Below are 9,392 nucleotides of genomic sequence, written 5' to 3' on the forward strand. Positions count from 1 at the left end.
TTTGTTTTTTAGGCATTAAAAATTCCAGTCCAGTCTAATATATCACAGCTGCCATCTGTCACCTTTTTCCAAGTATCTCCCCTCCCCCAGCTCAGGTCTAACTCAGCCAGGAAACCTGTAGTGGGAAAAGGGTAGGGAGTGTGGCTGGCTTCCCCCACTCATCCATTTTCTCTTCCCCTCCTCCCCATCTCACTGTGCTGCCTCAAACTCTGCCTCCAGGCTTGAAGCACAGGGAGGGACTAGAAGGAAGGGCAGGAAAAAAGCTTCCCTTTATTGTTCAGTTTTAACCTGCCATTGGAGTGTCGCAGACATCCAAAGCTGATACTTTCTCTAGAGGGTTACTTGGAACTCCCCTGTCACTGGAGATGTCTCACCTGCAGTTTCTCTGACCTGGACAACACCTCCTCTGGCTGACCTTGAAACCCAGCAGGAGTCTTTGGGGCCCTCGTGGGTACAAAAGCCTTTCCATCTCCCTGCTTCTTATTTGCAGGAAAAAGGCTTCAGCCTCCTAGACTTTCCCTGAGTTCCAAAGGCAGATTCAAACAGTTACTAATCAGGGAAGTGAGGGAATTCAGAAACAAAGGAGGAACAATTAAGAAACAATAGTGCATGACAATAACTCAATTAAAAATGTTAAAAAAAAAAAAAAGAAAGAAAGAAACAATAGTGCAGCAATAAAGCAGAGCCGTAGTGCCAACTCAAGGAATATACAGAACAGTATCTTTGAGTTCTTCTACTGGGAGCTAAGGCCCCCCGCCCCAGGTGGAGGATGGTAACTTCAGGCTGAGCAGAAGATTCCTAGAACACTGCCCTGTTACCTCACCCCCAACCAAACAGAAGAGACTCATATCCTGCAGCCCTCACCCCAAATTTTGCCTATAAAAACTCTTCCCCCAAAACCATTGGGGAGTTTGGTTCTTTTGAGCAGAAGCCACTACCTCTCCTTGCTCGTCCCTTGCAATAAACCTTTCTCTGCTCCAAACTTGGAGGTTTCAATTTGTTTGGCCTCACCGTGTATCAGGCACACGAACTTGTGTTCTGCAACAGTCTCTTTCAACTGACCTGCCCCTGGTTTCTATCAGTACTTTCCTCTTTTGGGGTCACTTAACACCTCTGAGCAATCTTCTTAAGGGACATCCCTTAACTAACTCTAAATTCCTACCATGGGGACTATATTTGGACCCTGGGAAACAGGCAGCTTTGCCCATATGTTGGTAGAAGTACAGATCTCTGCAAATGCAGCCCACTCTCTTTCCTCTGTTGTCACAGGCTGCTTTAGCCATAGCCTCTGTCACCTTAAGATTTTGTTTTCAGATGCAAGTCAGTTGCCAGTCTCTGCAAATGTCAATCCCTAGAGAATATGTGTCAAGCCATTGGAGAGGTTCTCTTGTAGCCCCATTCCACTTAAGTGAATGGGAAGTACCTCCTCCATTTCCCCACGAGCCAGAGATACTCCAAAGCATTCTCACAGTTCTCTTCAAAACCATCCTCTCTACTACTTTTCTCTCAACCAATCCCCTAGCTTCTCTTTATATACTTCTTCAGGGTAAGTAATAGGCTGAGGGGCCACAGATCGTGTTTTAGAAGTGTCGACTGAAATAAATGCGCAGCCTAAAAGTTGAGAGTTATGTTTTATTTGGCGGGAGTACTCGAGCCAGGATGACAGCCCCTCAGATGGCTCTGAGGGACTGCTCCGAAGAGGTAGGGGAGGATCTAGGATATATAGGAGCTTTACAACAAAGACCAGGTAGTTGGAACAATAAAAGATTACTTGTTATCTAAAGAAAACCAGGCATCTCAAGTTAAAGAATTTAGTGCTTTTCTGTGTATAGGAGGAAGCAAACATTTGTGCTCATTGAATTCATTCCTTTGACAAGCACCTAGCTATCTAGGGCCAGTATCTTGCCTGTTATTATTCTGAGTCCCCTCAGGGTGCACCATTGTGAGTGGCTGCAGAGGCTGGGCTGCAGGCCTGTCCTCATTGGGGGGTGGCGGCAGCCGCTGATGACTTGGTTTCAGCATTCTTTGTTTACTGATATGGTTGCAGTATTTTCATTCACAGAAGTCATCCTTTAGCAAATTCCATAAAGATGTGTGTCATCTCTCTTTAAATATGTGATCCCTTTGTTTCAGCTTTGGATTCTCATCCAAAACTGAAATAGGAAAAGTTTCATCTTAATTATTTGTTGCATAGGACTCCACTTGCTACTACACTATGAGCTCCTTGACACCAGGAAGTAAGTTTCGCTCATCATTATACCCCCAGAACCTAGCATAGTACGTGGTATAGGGAAGATGCTCGACCTATTTGTTGACTCCAGTTCAAGGTATTAGACTAGGTACATGCATTGTTCACAGTCCCTCCTAGAGTCCATTAAAATAAAAGTACAGCAGTACATAAAGGAATAAACCTCCAACAGGAAGAAGAATGAGATGAAAGTGATGGGATTGCCAAAAAAGAGGTTCCAACACATTTCTGGGAGAAGGAAATTGGGTAGGAGCTAGTTGGCAGGTGAAACAGATGGATGAAACCACAGTCTAGAATATGTTATGAGGAAGCTACAGAGGAGATGGGAGCCAGCCTGCCTGGCAGAACCCTGGAGATGCTCTGGGCTCTGAGTCAGCAAGTACAAAAGGGAGCAGGAATGGGAAATGGACATTTAAACTGGGGAATTAATTGAAGATTTGTCAAACAGAACAGCTGCATCAGTCTCCATCACCACATTCCTCCCCAAATCCTTTGCCCAGAGTACCAGTTACTGGCATTGACCGACAAGCAAAAAACCAAAATTTAAAAAAAAAAGGGAGGGGGGAGCTTTTATCTAAAAAAATATTGAATGCCATGGAAAAAGTCAAGACTTCTAGTTTGGATATCAGCTTCTCAGAGAAATACCCTTTTTACTGGGCATTTAGAGGACTCACCGCCAGACAGCCAATTCCCAGCTTACCCACCCTGAAATAAAGCTTGCCAAGCTTGCCTTGCCTCATAAAGACTTCCCTGTCAGAATTCCCAGTCAGCCATTAGAGAAGAGAGCTACCTGGGAAATTGACCTGCTTTACCTGGTTTCCAAAACAGCAAAGAGAAAACCTGTATCAGCTATCCAATAATTTTTCTTTAAAAATAAATGGACAGAGTTTTAAAAACAAAAATTGCAGAGTGGATCCACTCCTCCATCCCTCCACAAAAGCAACTAATGAGCTTGCAAAAACTGTGAGAATCAACTTCTGCAGAACTCTGGAGTCTACTCAAAAACTTATAACATCCCAGGAAGGCTTGGTAAAGAAAGAAGTGGCTGCTATATGGTAAGAGAGAGAGAGAGATGTAGCATTTAAAATTGCCTCCCTATCATCCCCCAATCTCCAGATTGGCAGTGGCTCCAAATATGATAGCCCATACTCCTGGAGCAGGTCGTTAGCAGGGGGAGCAACACAACTTATTCTCAAAGATTTGTGGTTGTCCATTTCTACCTGTCTGGTCGCTCCTTGAAGAACAGGCACAAGGACTTTGTTTCACATGACTCAAAGCATTCTCAGAACTTGGACAGCTTCTTAGGCAGCATTTACCAAAAACATTTGACCGCACAGGTATTGACTACAACATATTGTAGCAAGGGATAACACTGGGGACAAGTAATAGACCAAAACATATTGGAAGGAAGAGGTTATGAAAGGAGCTATATTTGTGTATGATGGATTTTAAAAGCCCCCAGATATTCCAGGGATTTGTAAGACCATGCACATACCCAGGGCTGAATGTATACACAGAGAAGGCCAGAGAAGACCAGTAAGTTTCACTTCTGGCTGACCTTCAGGTCCTGCCTAAGCATGAAGTGAAAGCTGAGGCAGAGTTATAAACAATGTGGCTAATGTTTGAAGGAGTGCCCAAGACAAAACTAATGTGTGAAGAAAGGCAGCAGTTTTTTTTCCTTCTCTGGCCCCAGGCATTTAAGAAAAATGTCAACACACTAGCTTACCACCAAGCTCATAGATCATAGACTTCATTGGCCACAGAAAACAAAGAATAGAGTCCTTAAAAAAATAGAAAATTCACTAAACAAACAACTATAACCCAAAACAACTAGCAACAAAAAGCCATAGGAAGGAAAGAGAATCTAACCTCCAAATGTACCACATTAATACTCAAAATGTCCAGTTTTTTTAACATTTTTTTATTGAGTTATAGTCATTTTACAGTGTTGTGTAGAGCATAATTTTTCAGTTATACATGAACATACATATATTCGTTGCCAAATTTTTTTTTGCTGTGAGCTACAAGATCTTGTATATATTTCCCTGTGCTATACAGTATAATCTTGTTTATCTATTCTACATATGCCTGTCAGTATCTACAAATTTTGAAATCCCATTCTGTCCCTTCCCACCACCCGCCCCCTTGGCAACCACAAGTTTGTATTCTATGTCTATGAGTCTGTTTCTGTTTTATATTTATGATCTTTTTTTTTTTTTTTAGATTCCACATATAAGCGATCTCATATGGTATTTTTCTTTCTCTTTCTGGCTTACTTCACTTAGAATGACATTCTCCAGGAACATCCATGTTGCTGCAAATGGCATTATGTTGTCAGTTTTTATGGCTGAATAGTATTCCATTGTATAAATATACCACATCTTCTTTATTCAGTCATCTGTTGATGGACGTTTAGGCTGTTTCCATGTCTTGGCTATTATAAATAGTGCTGCTATGAATATTGGGGTGCAGGTATCTTTTTGAAGTAGGGTTCCTTCTGTTTCATTTGCAAAAATTTTCTCCCATTCCGTAGGTTGTTGTTTTGTTTTACTTATGGTTTTCTTTGCTGTGCAGAAGCTTGTAAGTTTCATTAGGTCCCATTTGTTTATTCTTGCTTTTATTTCTATTGCTTGGGTAGACTGCCCTAGGAGAACATTTTTGAGATGTATGTCAGATAATGTTTTGCCTATATTTTCTTCTAGGAGGTTTATTGTATCTTGTCTTATATTTAAGTCTTTGATCCATTTTGAGTTGATTTTTATGTATGGTGTAAGGGAGTGTCCTAGCTTCATTGATTTACATGCTGCTGTCCAGTTTTCCCAACACCACTTGCTGAAGAGACTGTCTTTATTCCATTGTATATTCTTGCCTCCTTTGTCGAAGATTAGTTGACCAAAAGTTTGTGGGTTCATTTCTGGGCTCTCTATTCTGTTCCATTGGTCTATATGTCTGTTTTTGTACCAATACCATGCTGTCTTGATTACTATAGCTCTGTAGTATTGTCTGAAGTCTGGGAGAGTTATTCCTCCAGCCTCTTCCTTTTTCTTCAGTAATGTTTTGGCAATTCTAGGTCTTTGATGGTTCCATATAAATTTTATTATGATTTGTTCTAGTTCTGTGAAATACGTCCTGGGTAATTTGATAGGGATTGCATTAAATCTGTAGATTGCCTTGGGCAGTGTGACCATTTTAACAATATTGATTCTTCCAATCCAGGAGCATGGGATATCTTTCCATTTTTTAAAGTCTTCTTTAATTTCCTTCATCAATGGTTTATAGTTTCTGTGTATAAGTCTTTCACCTCCTTGGTTAGATTTATTCCTAGGTATTTTATTACTTTGGGTGCTATTTTAAAGGGGATTGTTTCTTTACTTTCTTTTTCTATTGATTCATCATTAGTGTAAAGAATTGCAACTGATTTTTGAACGTTAATGTTGTAACCTGCTACCTTGCTGAATTCTTCGATTAGTTCTAGTAGTTTTTGTGTGGACCTTTTAGGATTTTCTGTATATAGTAACATGTCATTGGCATATAGTGACACTTCTACCTCTTTTCCAATTTGGATCCCTTTTATTTCTCTCTCTTGCCTGATTGCTGTGGCTAGGACTTCCAAGACTATGTTGAATAGGAGTGGTGATAGTGGGCAGCCCTGTCTTGTCCCAGATTTTAGTGGGAAGCTTTTGAGTTTTTCACTGTTGAATATTATGCTGGCTGTAGGTTTGTCATATATAGCTTTTATTATGTTGAGATATGTCAAAATGTCCAGTTTTCAACAAAAAATTTCAAGGCATGCAAGAAAGTATGGCCATTCCCAGGATAAGATGAAATCAACAGAAATTGTCCCTGAGGAAGCCCAGATGTTGGACTTACTAAACAAAGACTTGAAATCAAGTCTCTTAAATATGGTCAAAGAGCTAAAGAAAACCATGGACAGAGAACTAAGGAAACTAAGAGAATATTGTGTCAAAGAGAGAATATCCAGTAAAGCAAAATGAGTTATAAAAAAATAAAATAAAAATTCTGAAATACAATAACTAAAGCAAAAAATTCACTAGAGCAGTTCCACAGATTTCAGGAGTCAGAAGAACAATTGAGAGAAGTTGAAGATAAATCAATTGAAATGTTCTAGACTAAGTAGCAGAAAAACAAAGAATGCAAATAAATGAACAGAGCCTAAGGGACGTGTCAGATACCATCAAGCATGCCAACGTATAAGGGAAATCCCAGAAAGATGGAGAGAAAACTAAGCAGAAAGAATATTTGTAGAAATAATTGCCCCCAAATTCCTAAATTAGATGAAATATATTAATCTAAACATCCAAGAAATTTTTTTAACATTTTTTATTGATTTATAATCATTTTACAATGTTGTGTCAAATTCCAGTGTAAAGCACAATTTTTCAGTTATACATGAACATATATATATTCATTGTCACATTTTTTTCTCTGTGAGCTACCATAAGATCCTGTGTATATTTCCCTGTGCTATACGGTATAATCTTGTTTATCTATTCTACAATTTTGAAATCCCATCTATCCCTTCCCACCCTCCGCCCCCTTGGCAACCACAAGTTTGTATTCTATGTCTATGAGTCTGTTTCTGTTTTGTATTTATGCTTTGTTTGTTTGTTTAGTTGTTTTTTTTTTTAGATTCCACATATGAGCGATCTCATATGGTATTTTTCTTTCTCTTTCTGGCTTACTTCACTTAGAATGACATTCTCCAGGGACATCCATGTTGCTGCAAATGGCATTATGTTGTCAGTTTTTATGGCTGAGTAGTATTCCATTGTATAAATATACCACCTCTTCTTTATCCAGTCATCTGTTGATGGACATTTAGGCTGTTTCCATGTCTTGGCTATTGTAAATAGTGAGGCTATGAACATTGGGGTGCAGGTGTCATCCTGAAGTAGGGTTCCTTCTGGATATATGCCCAGGAGCGGGATTCCTGGGTCATACGGTAAGTCTATTCCTAGTCTTTTGAAGAATCTCCATACTGTTTTCCACAGTGGCTACACCAAACTGCATTCCCACCAGCAATGTAGGAGGGTTCCCCTTTCTCCACAGCCTCTCCAGCATTTGTCATTTGTGGATTTTTGAATGATGGCCATTCTGACTGGTGTGAGGTGATACCTCATTGTAGTTTTGATTTGCATTTCTCTGATATTGAGCATTTTTTCATGTGCCATTAGTACTTTGATAAGGATTGCATTGAATCTGTAGATTGCCTTGGGTAGTATGTTTATTTTAACAATATTGAGTCTTCCAATCCAAGAACACAGTATATCTTTTCTGTTTGTGTGGTCTTCAATTTCTTTCATCAGCATCTTATAGTTTTCGGAGTACAGGTCTTTTGTCCTCTTTGGTAGGTTTATCCCTAGGTATTTTATTCTTTATGAGGTGATGGTAAATGGGATTGTCTCCTTAATTTCTCTTTCTGATATTTCATTGTTAGTGTATTGAAATGCAACACATTTCTGAATATTAATTTTGTATCTTGCAATTTTACTGAATTCATTGATGAGCTCTAGTAGTGTTTTGGTAGCATCTTTAGGATTTCCTACATATAGTACCATGTCACCTGCAAACAGTGACAGTTTTATTTCTTCCTTTCCAATTTGGATTCCTCTTATTTCTTTTTCTTCTCTGATTGCTGTGGCTAAGACTTCAAAACTATATTGAATAAAAGTGGTGACAGTGGGCATCCTTGTCTTGTTCCTGATCTTAGAGGGAATACTTTCAGCTTTTCACCATTGAGTATGATGTTACCTGTGGGTTTATCATATATGGCTTTTATTATGTTGAGATATGTTCCTTCTATGCCCACTTTCTGGAGAATTTTCATCACAAATGGATGTTGAATTTTATCAAAAGCTTTTTCTGCATCTATTGAGAAGATTATATGATTTTTATTCCTCAATTTGTTAATGTGGTGTATCACATTGATTGATTTGTGGATATTGAAAAATCCTTGCACCCCTTGGATAAATCCCACTTGATCATGGTGTATGATCTTTTTAATGTATTGTTGGATTCAGTTTGCTAGTATTTTGTTGAGACTTTTTGCGTTTATGTTCATCAGTAATACTGGCCTGTAATTTTCTTTTTTGTGATATCTTTGATTTTGGTATCAGGGTGATGGTGGCCTCATAGAATGAGTTTCCTTCCTCTGCAATTTTTTGGAATAGTTTCAGAAGCATAGGTATTAACTCTTCTCTAGATGTTTGGTAGAATTCCCCATGAAGCCATCTGGCCCTGGAATTTTGTTGTAGGGGTTTTTTTAATTACTGACTCAATTTCAGTACTGGTAATTGGTCTGTTCATATTTTCTATTTCTTCCTGGTTCAGTCATGGGAGATTGTACCTTTCTAAGAATTTGTCCATTTCTTCTAAGTTGCCCAGTTTATTAGTATATATTTGCTCATAGTAGTCTCTTATGCTCCTTTGTATTTCTGTGGTGTCAGTTGTAACTTATTCTTTTTCATTTCTGATTTTATTGATTTGGGCCCTCTCCCTGTTTTCTTAATGAATCTGGCTAAGGGTTTATCAATTTTGTTTATCTTTTCAAAGAACCTGCTTTTAGTTTCATTGATCTTTTCTATTGTTGTTTAAGTCTCTACTTCACTTATTTCCACTCTGATCTTTATAATTTCTTTCCTTCTGCAGCTTTGGATTTTGTTTGTTCTGCTTTCTCTAGTTGCTGTAGGTGTGGTTAGGTAGTTTATTTGAGACTTTTCTTGTTTCCTGGGGTAAGCTTATATCGATATAAACTTCCATTATATGACCTAGCAATTCCCTCCTAGTAATAGACCCAAGAGAACTGTAAACATATGTTCATGCAAAAACTTATAACAAATCTTCATAGCAGCATTATTCATAATAGCCAAAAAGTGGAAACAACTCAGTTTTCCATCAATTGATGAATGGATAAACAAGATGTGGAATAACCATAGAATGGGATATAATTCAACCCAAAATAGTAATGAAGTCTTGATACATGCTACAACATGGATGAATTTTGGAATCAAATACTGAAAGAAGCCAGATACATAAGACTACATATTATATAATTCCATTTATATGGAATATGTGGAATAGGCAAATCCATAGAGACGGAAAACAGATTAGTGTTTCCCTGAGG

The sequence above is a fragment of the Camelus dromedarius genome, chromosome X, assembly GCF_036321535.1.
Source record: "Camelus dromedarius isolate mCamDro1 chromosome X, mCamDro1.pat, whole genome shotgun sequence".
Lineage (NCBI taxonomy): Eukaryota > Metazoa > Chordata > Mammalia > Artiodactyla > Camelidae > Camelus > Camelus dromedarius.